This window comes from Nicotiana tabacum, chromosome 18 (genome assembly GCF_000715075.1).
Source record: "Nicotiana tabacum cultivar K326 chromosome 18, ASM71507v2, whole genome shotgun sequence".
NCBI classification, from domain to species: domain Eukaryota; kingdom Viridiplantae; phylum Streptophyta; class Magnoliopsida; order Solanales; family Solanaceae; genus Nicotiana; species Nicotiana tabacum.
This window is the reverse complement of record NC_134097.1, coordinates 41,894,027-41,909,740: the sequence shown is the minus strand read 5'-3', so window position 1 is coordinate 41,909,740 and position 15,714 is coordinate 41,894,027.

Genomic DNA, 15,714 nt, shown 5'->3' with positions numbered 1-15,714 from the left:
TTTTTGGGACTTTGGAGTTACAATTTCAGTTGTTCTTCTGTCATAACCGCACCTGCGAGTGTGGGGCCGCAGGTGCGGAGTCACAGAAGCGGCGGACCAGTCGCAGAAGTGGAATTTGGAGAGTTCAGCAGGAATCGCAGAAGCGGTAGAAATTTTGCAGGAGTGGTACTGCATCTGCGGATGGGGAATCGCAGATGCGGAATCTAGGCCTTAAGTGAAAAATCGCAGAAGCGACCGTTGTTCCGCAAATGCGGTACTGCAGATGCGAAAACAGTTGGGGGCAGAAATATGAAATTTCGAGGGTTTAATTTCAAAAGTTGGAAATTCGATTTGGAGCTCGGGAGAGGGCGATTTTGAGAGGAAATTGAAGAGGAGATCATTGGGTAACGATTCTTTAACCATTCCTAGTTATATTCCATTAATCTATAGTTAGTTTCATCATTTAATTTCGGATTGGAGATGAAAATTGGGGAAAAGTTGGAAGAAAGTTCTTAGACCTAGAATTCGACTTTTGATTGGGAATTTGACTTTAGATTTGGATAATTTTGGTATCCATGAACTCATGAGAGTGTGAGAATTCTGAAAATATAAATTTTATCCGATTCCGAAACGTGGGCCCAAGGAGCATTTTGGTCATTTTACCTAATTTCGCGTATTAGCTTAGAATTTCTTTGTAGAATCAGTTACTTGAAGTATTATTTACATTATGCAATTGAATTGAATAGATTTGGGTCATTTAGAGCCGAGTACTCGTGGCAAGAACGTGGTCTTGGGTTGATTATTAAGCCGGTTCGAGGTAAGTGGCTTGTCTAACCTTGTGTGGGAGACCTTTCCCCTTAGGATTTGGTATATTTGGTAATTGAAATGCCTTGTACGTGAGGTGACGAGTGCGTACTTGTGCTAAATATTGAAAATCCGATTTTCATTAAGTAATTACTAGTATGTTTCCTTTCCTGTTTTTATTACTCGCACTAATAAGCCTGTTGTTAGCTTAGGAAAGCATGTCTAAGTGATTTAATTGCTTTATTTACTCAAACTGCCTTACCTGAATTCTGTGCAGCATGCTAGGCTAGAATTACTTGTTGCCTTAATATGAAATTTGTCATTTCTGAATATTTTTCTATTGCTGCTGTGTATTTACATTGGGACTACAGATGTGGGATTCCGGTAGATCCCCTTTGTCTGTTTATTTGGGACTACGAATATGGGATTTCGGTAGACCCCCTTGTCTGTTTATTTGGGACTACGGATGTGGAATTCCGATGATCCCCCTGCACAGTTATATGAAACTACGGGAATGCACCCGGTAGATTCTCCAGTACTGGGTATTTATATTTGGGACTATAGATCAGGATTTCGGTAGATTCCCGCGCACTGATAGTTGGACTACGGGACGGGATCCCAGCAGATCCTTCAGCTATATATGATGGACTACGGGACGGTATCCCAGGAGATCCACTGGATAGATGTAATTGGGACTACAAGATGGTATCCTGGAAGGTACCTCGGTTGTTATCTCTGTGTTGAGTTGTATTTCTTTCCTGTGATTATTTTGCTTCTGTTCTAGTTGTTGTTGCTCTTTCTATCATATGTTATCTCTTACTGTTGCACTTTATTATATTGTCTTGTTCTACACTGTTATACTTCGTATTTTATTTAACCTTAGTAGGGCCCTGACCTTCCTTGTCACTACCCGACCGAGGTTAGGCTTGACACTTACTAAGTACCGCTGTGGTGTACTCATGTCCTTTCTGCGCATGTTTTTTCATGTGCAGATCCAGGTACTGTGACTCAGTCCTATCACCCTTGAGGCGAGGCGACTGCTCCAACAACTTCGAGGTATATCTGTCGCGTCTGCAGACCAAGGAGTCTCTTTCTATTCTAGCTTTTAAACATTTGCCCTTCTGTATTTCATTTCCTTGTTAGATATTCTAGAGTTAGAGTACTGTGTAGTGATCTTAGCTTGTGATTCATGGGTTTCCGGGTCTTGGAGTTATGCATTGGTTCCTGAGAGTTAAATATTGTGTATGTCGAGCGACACTTTTAAATACTATCTTATTACTCTAATTCTGCTTTAAATTGTTTTACTTCCGCAAATTGGTTTATTTTCCGCAATTTAGGCTTACCTAGTCGTAGGAACTAGGTACCGTCATAATGGTTCACAGAGGGCGAACTGGGGTCGTGACAAGTTGGTGTCACACATCCTTTTTTTACACACCCGAAGGTATACAAGAGAGTTTTTCCAATTTAAGTGATATTATTCGAAATGGGATTAATTATTCAATTCAGAGTCGCCACTTGGGATAGTTTATTTGGTGTCCCAAGTCACCGATTTATTTTAAATCCCAAATCGAGATAATTTCGACTTTTCTTTTGAAGTCTGCGAACCAGAAATTCTGAATAAGGAATTCTGTTAACCCGAGGGAAGGTGTTAGGCACCCCCGGATTCCGTGGTTCTAGCACGGTCGCTTAAATCATTATAATTGGCCTATTATCTGATTTTAATACATGTTATAACCTATGATATATTTTAACTTATTAAAATGCTTTTAATTATTTTAAGAAAGATTCAACGTTAACTAAAACACGTCTTGAACCACGCCACATAAAATGCACCCGTGGTCCACGACACATTTTATTCAACGTTGTTGAGATTTGGATTTGGGTCACATGAAATGCACACCCGAGTTTAAGGAAATTAATTTAAATTATGCGCCTAAAGTAACTACGCACTTTTAAGTTTGCGAGGGCCATGGAAAAATTCAACTAATGGCATACCTCGATTTTAAAAGAGTTCACATTAATTATCCGAGGGCCATGGGTTTTGAGATTTTATTTGACATGGTACGCCTCGAATTATAATATTAAAAGAGTTTTTAAATTTAGTTTTGAGGGCCTAGAAAAAAAAACAAGGAATACCAAACATTTGAGTCCAAACGTGTTTAACCCACACGAACCAATCGAATCACAAAAATTCAATTTCTGCCTTCTTTGGTTTATCTCTGAATTACAAGATTCCTATCTATGAGTCTTCTGAAGCTTGATCTTGAGTCTTGGTTGGCTCTTCATGCGGACTCTGATTTGAATCTTGATAATTGTTAGCTGCAGGTATTGGTTCAATCTTCTTCCAATTTCTCGGATCAAGGCGGGACATGCAAAACTTGTGACTTCAATTACGTCTTGAGCAGTCCACATCTTTTCTCCGCTTCTGCACTTTGAGTTCACTTCTTTTTCTTTTCTTCTTTTTTCTTTTATTTTGGTTTGAGACTACTTCTTTTGGTCGTCTCGAAACCTGTGCCTCAAGGTAAAACCTGCTTAGACACCAAAATAAACAAATGAATGAAATTTTTCTGCCCCAGTTTTCACTAGGAAAATTTTGTGAGTTATTGTAACAAAATTCTAAACTACTTATTTATTGAAAACAATAAAATCAGGATTGTGTATCCTTGGGAAAAGAGATTAGGGAGTGGATCCCTATATCTATAATGAAATCAACTAGGGATTGGGCCCTAAATTGGAAAGATTGCTAGGTTATGCTGGAAAGATGACAAGGTTATGCCGGAAAAGAAAAGGACATCGGGTTATGCCGGGGAGGTCCACGGGTTATGGCAGGAAAGTCATCGGGTTATGCCGAAAAAGAAAAGGTCCTTGGGTTATGCCAGGGAGGTCCACGGGTTATGCCGGGAAAGGTCATCGGGTTATGCCAGAAAAGAAAAAGGTCATCGGATTATGCCGGGGAGGTCCACGGGTTATGACGGGAAAGGTCCTTGGGTTATGCCGGAAAAGTCATCGTGTTATTTCGAAAAAGAAAAGGTCCTCGGGTTATGCCGGGGAGGTCCACGGGTTATGCCGAGAAAGGTCATCGGGTTATGCCAAAAAAAGAAAAGTTCCTCAGGTTATGCCGGGGAGATCCACGGGTTATGACGGGAAAGGTCCTCGGGTTATGCTAGGGAGGTCCATGGGTTATGCTGGGAAAGGTCATCGGGTTATGCCGGGGAGGTCCATGGGTTATGCCGGGAAAGGCTATCGGGTTATGTCGGAAAAGAAAAAGGTCCTTAGGTTATACTGGGGAGGTCCACGGGTTATGCCGGAAAAGAAAAATGGTCCTTGGGTTATGTCGGGGTGGTCTATGGGTTATGCGGGAAAGGTCATCGGGTTATGCCGGAAATGAAAAAGGGTCCTCGGGTTATGTCAGGGAGGTCCACGGTTTATGCCGGGAAAGAAAAAGAAAGGTCCTCAGGTTATGCTGGAGAGGTCCATAGGTTATGCCGGGAAAGTCATCGGGTTATGCCGGAAAAGAAAAAAGTCATCGGGTTATGCCGGGGAGGTCCACGGGTTATGCCGGGAAAGTTCATCGGGTTATGCCGGAAAAGAAAAAAGTCCTCGGGTTATGCTAGGGAGGTCCACGGGTTATGCCGGAAAAGAAAAAAGTCCTCGAGTTATGCCGGGAGGTCCACGGGTTATATCGGGAAAGTTCATCGGGTTATGCCGAAAAAGAAAAAAGTCCTCGGGTTATGCCGGGGAGGTCCGCGGGCTATGCCGGGAAAGTTCATCGGGTTATGCCAGAAAAGAAAAAAGTCCTCGGGTTATACCGAGGAGTTCTATGGGTTATGCCGGAAAAGTTTATCGGGTTATGCTGGAGAAGAAAAAAGTCCCCGAGTTATGTCGGGTAGGTCCACGGGTTATGTTGGGAAAGTTCATCGGGTTATGCCGGAGAAGAAAAAAGTCCTCGTGTTATACCGGAGAGGTCCATGGGTTATGCCGGGGATCAACTAGGGAGTGGAACCCTATAATGAAAAAGACTACCAGGTTATGCTGGCAGCGACTAGGGAATGTGACCCTATGTTGGAAAAGACGTAACTAGAGGTTGGAGGCCCTATGCTACCATGGTTTTGAATTTTTCTTCTTCTTCCTTTTTTTTCATTTCCATCATTTTTCTTCTTCTTTTTATTTCATAGAATGAGTAAATGCGAGAAAGAATTTTGGAGGGGACTTCCCTTTTTGGATTATTGCTGCAAAGCTGTTTCTAGCCCTTGCGCAGTTTCTTTTTGGTTGCACCTGCTTCTTGCAAGGTTGCTTTTGGATTGCACATGTTTCCTGTTTTCAAACAAAGAACAATTGTTAGTTTGAAATGGTGGTTGGTTTTGTGGCTTTGATTGTTTCAGTCACTTGATCTCGGCCCGACTTCTTTGATGAAGATCTATATTGCAACTGGTCGTTTCCTGGGGACCGATTTCATTTCAGGCCCTGAAGAATCTCTGGTTTTTTCCATACTTTGCCATGACGTTTGGTCGGTGGAACTCAACCTTTCCGACTTTATTTTGCCTTCGTAGGCCTTTCCTTTATGACTTTTTATTTCTTTTTTTTTTCTTCGGAGCATCGGAGAACTTTTTGGCTCCTCAAACTTGTTGCAATGGCTAGTCGCGTAGAACTTACCTTTTCCAACTTTATTTCGCCTTCGTAGGCCTTTCATTTCTGGCTTCTTTCTTCCAACTTTAGCTTTAGAGCATTTGGGATCCCTTGGCTTTTCAAATCTTTGCCGAGACGGTTAGCCACGTGGGACTTAACCTTTTCAACTTCATTTGCTTTTATAGGCACTTCAATTTGATTTTCTCTTTCTGAGAGTTTTGATTTCGAAGCACCGACCGCCATGGCCTGTCGAGATCAACTTGATGTCCCTGACGAGACTGGGTGCCTTTTTTCACATTAGCTCGTGTCAAACAAAATCCCCGTAAACTAGTCTTGCCATACCTTCTTTGTCTCAGTTCCGGAATAGAGTCAGACCGAAAGGGATTCAAAGAAAAATACACAATGGACAAGATAATGAATTTAAACGAGAGGTATCCCTTTCGCTGAGAAAAAATAAGGACTTATCTGGAATGCATGCGGACTTCAATGAACATGATATGTCTTTTGGACTGGATGCCTGATCTGTGTAAACCATCCGACTCTCAGAAATTCATCACAACTTTGCCTTGAAACCGAGGAACATCGCCAAAACTCTGTTGATGCTGATGGTTACGAGGATCCTCTTTTCGATCAGGGGCGCCCTTTTGCGGATTTTCACGAGCTGACCTCTCTCATTTCTCTTCTCACCATTGCCTTATAGTGCTCTTTGCGAGTTTTCACTAACAAGACTCTCTCATTTTTAATTTCTCTGCTTACCATCACCTTACGGTGCCCGTATGGGTTTTCACCAATAAGACTCTCATTTTGATTGTATCGGATCCAAGTAACTGCATCCTCCAATTTCTAACATCTCTTACTGATTAATCGGAAGGATTTGAACTGGATTTGGGGTAAAAAGAATTTGGATCGAATTACAACTTTGGAACCATTTAGGAGGGATCATCGCCGAACCATTGTAACTTCTGCCCCAGTTTCAACCTTTGGGGAAAGTTGGATTTTTATTTTGGTGTGATTGAACCCAGAGAGAGGATGCCTACGTATCCTTTCGGAATCAAGTCGAACGTAGTTCAGGAAAATATTTTGTTTTTGTTGTTTTGTTGTTTTTCTTTCCTTTTTCTTTTCCTTTTCCACTTCTCTCCTTTTTTGTATTTTCTTTTTCTTTGCCTTTTCTCCCTCTTTTTTTTGTATCTTTCTCTTTTTTCCATTTTTTTTTCATTTTTCATTTTATTTTTTGTTGTTGTTTGTAACACTTTCAGGTTTCAAAGAAGGTAATCAAAGAAGAGTAACTGGCTCAAATGATTTACAAAAGGGTTAATGGTATTTGGGTAGCGAGAATGAAAGCCTTCGTCATCCCAACCGGAGAATATTAATACTGTATGAAGGATCAAACATAGTACCTTTTGACTGCATTCGTATTGACAGTTGTTTCAGGGACATTTCCTTCAGTGTGTCCCAAGTACAACGCACTCTTTTGTCACTACTCTTGTTACCATGTATGGATCTTTCCAATCTGGAGCCAATTTTCCTTTAGGTTTTCCAGCCCTTTGTTTTATTCCCTTAAACTTCTCTTCATTGCGATCTAATTCTTGATTCATTATTTCGAGGTCTGACAACTTTTCAGGATCTGGGTATGAAGTCCGCAAGCATGTCATGTTATTGAAATCTGCATTTAACAGAACTGAAAAGAAAAATAAGAAAAGTGACAAAACTAAGAAAAGAGATATTCCTGGACAATGAAATATTAATTTCATTTGATTTTTTTTATTTTTTATTTTGATTTTTTTTTCAATTTTTGAAGATAGAAGGGTTTACATCGGAAAGTAAGACAATAAAGTAAAACATCCGGATCACACCTTGAGATAATCCAGACGCAGAAAGGATAGCAAGACTGGCTACCGAGACTCCCGTCTGATGGGGAACTTTCATGCTTGGTGACCATTTTTTGGCTTTTCTTCTGTCTCGGCAATGGGTACAATGACCTTCAGTGCCGGATCAAATTCCTCATATCCACAAATTATTCCGACTATTGGCCCACTGTTGTGGGCAGGCAATAGATTGTTCATCACATCAGGAGCTTCTTCATCCCGAAAAACGATTCTTTCAGCTACAATCAAATCCTCAACCGCCGTTTTGAGAGTCCAACAGTCCTCTGTACTATGTCTCACTGCTCCAGAGCGGTTTTTACATCCGGCGTCGGCTCAGTGCGATGGGGACTCGTGGTTTGGCCGTTTTGGGGCCACCGGATGCAGCAGACCTCGCCTGACTAGCTTTGGAACAAACCTGAGTATGATTCACCAATAGAGGTAAACTGATTCCTTTTGAAAGGCTCTCTTGGGCGAGGATTGTACTGGGAATTTTTGATTTGGGATTATATGGAGCTTGGTAAGGATGGTCATTTCTGGGAGGTAGAGCTCGGTTTTGTGTATAATGTTGTGGCTGCGTGCAAGGTTGTGCGTTCATCACCGCATACCAACAAAACCAACCACCTGAACAGAACCTGCTAATTTGCTCACACTACAACCTTGTTAGTTTGAGACATTTAACATATAGGAAATCGCATGTTGGGATGCAATGCACCTAACAGTTAAACATTTCTACCATGTGTTTGAATGGTTGCATGTTTCATCCCGGCCTTAACTAACTCTTTCAGTATGTACCTCTTTTCTTTTATTTCTGCCTCTCTTTGAATACTCTTGATTTTTTATCTCGTTTTTGCAACTCTTTTATTTTTGGCACTCTCTTTTTCTCTTTTGTTTGTCACTCTTTATTTCTTGCCGCTCCTTTTTTTTGCTCGTTTCTTTCTTTTTCAACTCAAATTTTTCTTTTCTCTTTTTTTTTTCCAGTTTATTTTTCACTCAATTATTTTATAGCTATGATTGAATCCGATGGGGATTGCCTGCGTATCATGACGCCGCATGAATCAGATCTTGCATAGTTCGAGAGAATAGAGAATAGAGTAAATAAACTAACTCTTTTTTTTGTTAAAATTTTTTGAAAGAAATGCTTTAAAAGAAAAAAGGAAATATTTTTTATTTTGATTTTTTTTTGTTGTTTTTGTTTTTTGAAAGAAAGACTTCTAAAAATTCATTTGCTTTTGATTTGAACTTTGGGAATTTTAAAAGTAAAAAGAAAATATTTTTGTTTGAATTTTCATTTGTTTTCTCTTTTCTAAAGAAGAAAAGAAAATATTTTTAGATTTTGAATGTTGTCTCTTAATTTTCGAAAGGGACTTTTAAGAAAATATTTTTTGAGTTTTTATTTATTTACAAAAGCACTTATAAAGAAAAGCGAAAATATTTTTGGACTTCAATTTTTTAATTTTTTTTTTGTTTTTTTAAACATTTACGAAAGAAAGACTTCGAAAGAGAGAAAAGAATATTATTTTTTTGGAATTTTGTTTTGACTTGTGGATTTTCGAAAGAAGGACTGTTAAGAAAACATCTCGGATTTCTGAGTGTACTTTTAAAGAAAAGCGAAAATATTTTTGGACTTTTATTTTCTAAATTTTTTATGAACATTTACAAAAGAAAGACTTCTAAAGAAGAAAAGATTTTTTTTTTGAATCTTTGTTTCTGCTTTTTTTTTTGGATTTTTTGGGAAAAATACTTCAAAATGAAGGAAACCCGTATTTTGGATTTTGAATCCTTTATTGATTTTTCTTTTTATTTCTTTTTTTTTTTCGTATGAAAGACTTTAGAAAGAAGGAAACTATTTTTTGAGTTTTTTAAAAAACTTTTTTTTTGAATTTTCTATGGAAAGATTTCTAAAGAAGGAACTAATGGAAAATATTTTTGGATTTTCTGAAAATTGGGGCCGGAACCGATAAGGTTTGCCTACGTATCTCACATCCGGTGAGAATCAGACCCGCATAGTTCGGTCAGCTTTGACGGAACAGGGGAAACATGAGTTTTGAAAACAATCACTTATTTTCTTTCTCTTTTTTTTTTTGAAAATTCGGACAACGTTTCGGATTTGGAATACCTACCTCTCACTTTTTTTTTGATTTTCTTTTTCATTCATTTTTTTTCTTTCCCTATTCTAGAAGCCAGTCAACATACAAATCCGAAGCAAATAAATGCACAAGTAGCAAGTAGAATGCATCAGGATGGTCTTTTCATTTCGGGTACACCTGTCTTAGACAGACCCAACCCCTGTGTTGAGTTTCCAAAGTCAAATGCACGTGATGCAAACAAACGTTCCTACTAGGGATCCGACATGAGGCTTTATTATACTAGGTTTAAAACCTGAGTGTATTGTTCTAGACCTGGCTTACCTGAGCGAACAACTCGAGCCGGGGGGGGGGGCAGCGTACCGGGAATACAAAAGTTTCACCGGCTTTTCAACCTGTCCGAACCTCATTCTAAAATTGGATATGACTCTAAAAGAAAAGAAGTCACACGAAGTGCACACTTCCCAGATGATTTAGAAGACTCAGAGAGAAAAGGGTTTCATAGCAGTTTATATACAGTTCACAAAATATAAAAGCGGTAAAAATGACATTTAGCATATTAGGCTCAACATGTAAAAATCAGATAAAAACAAGCCAACTATAACAATTATTCTAAGCTAGAATTCTTAAACTCTGAACCAAAGTTCTGGGTTTGTTTCCCCAGTAGAGTCGCAGAGCTGTCACACCTCCTTTTTTTACACACTCACAGGTGTATAAGGGAGTTTTTCCGATTTAAGTGACATTATTCGAAATGAGATTAATTATTCAATTCAGAGTCGCCACTTGAGATAGTTTATTTGGTGCCCCAAGTCACTGTCGCGCCCCATTTTTCTCGCAAAATCGGGATTATGATATTTGGGAGGACAACTCGTTCCCTTTTTAGGAATTTGGGTTTGAATTGAAGAGTCACCACCTAATGATTAAGGTGCATTAGGACACCAAGAAGGTTTGATTTGAGTAACCAGAGATTGGGTAAGGGCTAGAAATTATCCCAAGGGGAAGGTGTTAGGCACCCCTCAGGATCCACTAGTGTGGTTCCCGGCTAGACTATTGTTGTGAATTTAGGTGCAAATAACATGTAGACAAATAAAACTTCAAATAAGAGGGGATTTTCACATAATGGTTACAAACAAAATTGGAAAGAATTAAAAGGAAGCTGATTTTCTTAAAAGAAATAGTTGGAAATCTTTAGAAGAAACAAAGAAACAAAGGGAAGGGAGGGGGTACTAGGTTTATTAATAATATGGATCACCCCACACAACATCCGGTAATCACTCCTCAGTGAGGGGCTACACGAGATGTTATCGCGTGGTCATCATATCCATACCTACCCTTTCCCACCTCGTTAAGGTATTAAAGCGCGGAATGGTCTCGTTACTTATTGCATGCTATTACCCATCCCAATCCTATCAGTCCCGGAGGCATTTAGGACTACTAATCCTAAGGGGGAGGGATATTAGGCTTATTTGTAGTTTCAAAGGCAAAATTTTAAGACGACATACAAAAAACAAGTATAGCAAGTTGGGGGAAAGCACATAACAAGTAAAAGGCTCAGATATACCTTCTTGAACAAAGAAAGCACATAATTAGCATGACTTTCACATACTGTTTATGGTCTGATTAAGAACTTAAAGGTTGAGGCAGACTGATATATTACATAATTCAGATAAAAAGCCCGAATCAGACCTGCCTACTGGTTGTAGTTAATAGCACAGATTCAGTTTATAACTTCGCCCTAAGGTTTGCTTAAGTATTGGACAAGGATCCTATAGGCATGCTATCTACTAAATTCAGAAAGAAATAATAATAAACTAAATACGTACTGGTTAAAAAGGTTGTCAGATTATTAAAGAAAGCAAGTTTTTTTACGAAGGCCAGGAGTTCTGCAAATGATGATCCTTGTTATCACTGGTTTAGCTCTAGACGTGAATGAAGCGATTCAGATTCGATTAATAATTCCTATAGACATGCTTTCTACGCGTAGTTGGTCAGAAGCATTATAGACATGGTAAAAGTGCAAAGACCTTATAGGCATGATATATAGGTGCTGAAGACGGGTTTTAACCTCTAAACATGGTATCTAACTGGCAGAATTTGTTTTAAGACATGAACATGATATCTATATGCAGTTGATTGTTTAAAACCTATGAACATGATTTCTAGATGAAAATGGATATACAAGATTCAGAATGACCTATTGGCATATTTTCTATATGCATATGCAAAATTCAGATTTCCATACTTATGGACATGATTCCTATAAGCATGATTTCTATATGCATGCAGATTTCAGAATGACTTATAGGCATGATTTCTATATGAGAGTTGCAGAATTTAGAATGACCTATAGGCATGGTATCTACCCTTTGCATACATAATTACCCGCCTTTTTCACTAGCCATCCCCAAGAGTTTATTACAAATTATTACAACCCAGAATAAAGTAAAATACATCAGAAAAATGTAAATAAAAGTACAACCAAAGGAGAGCCTGATTCAGACTTCATGTCTGAAATATGAGGTAAACCAACTCCATAAGATCAAGATCCAAAACCTTTCTCCCATTCGAGTGTGTCAAAGTTCCCTAAGAGCCTCAAAAAGGACTCCGGGCAATGCTCACACCCAAATATATTATCAAATTAGGACAAGTGCAGTGTGGAAGGGCCAACCCTTAAGTGTCCAAGTTCAGAGGGAGCTCAAAGGGACCCAAGGCAAGGCTCACAAGAGAGGGGCAAAACTTAAAGACTAAGAGAGTGTGCAAGTGCAGAAACAGAATTCTAAAAGGGTGAAAGGAGAGGGAAAGAGCTACAGATAAGTACACATAAGGGGTTCAGGGGGAATAGGGAAATTGAAAGAAGCAAGGGCAGGCTGTGGGTATGCCCAGCAGTGAAGAATGCCAGCATACCCATAAGCCTGTTAGCACACACTATTTAGAGGCTAGGATCCCAAGGGATCAAATTTAATTCATGGACAATAATTTGCATATTGACATGCCTTAAACCATAGCTCAAACACATAGGGGGCAGAGGTTTGGGATTCAGAATAGAACAAACAGAAAGAAATCAGCATGCTAAAGTAAGTGTTGAACTATACAGAAACAGTGAGTAAACATAGATACGAAAGCAGTAAATAAACACTTTGTTGTGGTGCTAAAGCTTGAATCAGGACATACCAGTTTCAAAGAAACAAATAGAGAAAGCAGTAGGTCTTGTAAATAGGTCACAGTGTAGACAATAAGAGATAATACTATTACATGTAAGTGTAAGTTCAAAAAGACTATGATTGATGGGTGTGCTAATGAAAGAGTCGTGTATTTATAGTGTGAAAAACAAGCAGAAATAAGGTAAGAAAACAATTAAGGAACTGGATGTCAATTACGAATCAATCAACACAAAACTTCCTTTAATTAAGGAATTCGGACTCAAAATGTAAAACTATTTAAGGAAAGAAATCAAATAAACATCTTGTGCAAAGTAAGCAATTAGGGGTAAATATATAGAAGTTTATTTTAGGGGCAGAGCTTTGAAATTCACGGTTGCATAAATAAGGTAAGAGAAATCAATTAGTAGCCAGTAAATCAAAGATTAGAGATTTTGTAATCATTGGTCCATGAATGAACCAAGTCAGAAAAGCTGAGAAAAGTTTTTTAACTTAAGTCGAGTAACAGGACAGTCAACAAACAAGGAAAAAAATCAATCAAACTTGTACAAAGGAAGTCTGAAATTAATCAAAAATTGAAAGCCCTTTTAGAGGGAAGTTCAACACATAAAGAGCACACAAGTATCAGGCATGCGAAAAGGGGTCAAGTAAAAGATCTTATAGAGTTTAGCAAAAGTTAGAATCATATGAAGAAACAAAATTGAAACAATGATTTTGAAACTTAATGAAGGAGTAGATGAAACAACTCCAGGAACTCAAATAGGTCCAAAAGATTAGGGTTTTTGAAATCAGGCAAGTTCAGAGATGAAGCACAAGCAAATCACATAGCAAATGGTCTCAAAACTCAGATGAACCCCCAAATTCTAGGGTTTTTACCATCAATCGAGTGCAGAGGTGAGAGGACAAGCAATCAAGGAAAAGATACTAATCGAAACAGGTTCAGAAGTCTCAGAAAGGGAACTGACACCCTTAACATGCTCTTTCAGTAGTAGAAACTCATGAGAAGCATAGTAAAAGAACAACATGTGAGACGCAGTAAAAGAAACATAGTAGAAGAAGCTAATGAGAAACATAGTAGAACAAACTGATTAAGAACATAGTAGCAGAAACTTAAAAACACAGCAGAGGAAACTGATAAGAACATGGTAGCAGAAACTTAACGATAACACAGTAGAAGAAACGTAGTAAAAGAAACACAAAGAACACAGTAGAAGAAACATAGTAGAAGAAGCACACAAAAGAAAAAGAAAAATCAGAGAAATATCTAAAAACCCTAGATCGGAAAATAAAGGCTTTGAAAGCATAACTATTGAAAGAAATATCAGAAAATCGTTTAAAAGCTTATGGAAAACATGGATCTGGAACAGATCTACAGAGATCAGAAAAACCTCAAAAGCTAGGGTTTCAAAAAAATCCAAACGGTGAGAAAGTCTTGGATCTAAGCAGGAGGAGTCGAGGCTAGGCTCGAAACAAACATGGCTTGCCGGAGCAAGGTTGGAGATGGCCGTGAAACTTGAATCAACAATGGTCTGGCCGAGCTCTTCGTGGTCAAGTCATGAAACTTCAGTAACCAAGCGTGAGGAGCCATAGAAGGCTGGTGGGTGGTGAAACCACCATGGATTCAGGCCAGGAGGTTGGAACTCATCGGAGAGGAGGGGAAGGGGGAAGGTTTGAGAGAGAACCAGAGATAGAGAGATAGAGAGAGAGTCGATTGAGTGAAGAATGAGAGGGGTTTAATTTGTTTGATCTTGGGTCGGGTAGATTAAGGATTGGGCTTGGGTCTTGGGTTAGTTTAATTTGGGTTGGGTATTGGGGTTTAATCAGGCCAAATTAAAAGGCCAAATGTGGCTATAAGTTAAATAAACCTTTTCCCCCATTTAATTTATAAAACAAAAAAATAATAAACCAATTTCTGAAAATAAATTAAAAGCATTAAAATGACTTATAACATGTAATTATCAATTTAAAATACAGAATCCCATTTTATAAACATGAGACGGATTTAAACATAAAATGGCTAATATTGCAATTATACAATTTTATCCTTAAAAAAACAAATAAATTTGTAAAAAATGTGTGAAACCTGTCTTAGCTATATTTTAATATAAACGTGAGAATCCAATAAATAAATCACAAAATGATAATTTGGGGATAATTATTGGATTTTTCTTGATAAAATAAGGCAGTAAATTGATTTGAAAATCTTTGAAAAATTAAGAAAAAATAATGTAACCTTGAGATATACTTATATATGCATATACATGCTATTTTGAAAGGTGTTTTGCATATAAAAAATACAGAGAAAAATTGGGTATCAACAGTCACCGATTTATTTTAAATACCAAATCGAGGAAATTTCGACTTTCCTTTTGAAGTCTGCGAACCAGAAATTCTGAATAAGGAATTCTGTTAACCCGAGGGAAGGTGTTCGGCACTCCTGGATTCTATGGTTCTAGCACGGTCGCTTAAACCATTATAATTGGCCTATTATCTGATTTTAATACATGTTCTAACCTATGATATATTTTAACTTATTAAAACGCTTTTAATTATTTTAAGGAAGATTCAACTTATCTAAAACACGTCTTGAACCACGTCACATGAAATGCACCCATGGTCCACGACACATTTTATTCAACGTTGTTGAGATTTGGATTTGGATCACATGAAATGCACACCCGAGTTTAAGGAAATTAATTTAAATTATGCGCCTAAAGCAACTACGCACTTTCAAGTTTGCGAGGGCCATGAAAAAATTCAACTAATGGCACACCTCGATTTTAAAAGAGTTCACATTAATTATCCGAGGACCATGGATTTTGAGATTTTATTTGGCATGACACGCCTCGAATTATTCTATTAAAAGGGTTCCTAAATTTAGTTTCGAGGGCCTAGAAATAAAACAAGGAATACCAAACATTTGAGTCCGAACGTGTTTATTAACCCATACGAACCAATCGAATCACAAAAATTCAATTTCTGCCTTCTTTGATTTATCTCCAATTTGCACTAATGTAAACTAAAGACCAGCAGAAACATAAAACTACTCGAGCTTTTTAACACAAACATTAAAAAATAGAATATGGAAAGATTGCTAAATGTGATACCACCCATTATTTAGGCAATTCAAATTCCAAGTCAAATCCCCACAACCAATTAGTTTTTACTAGCAACCTCTAATCTCATTTCAATTTAGCC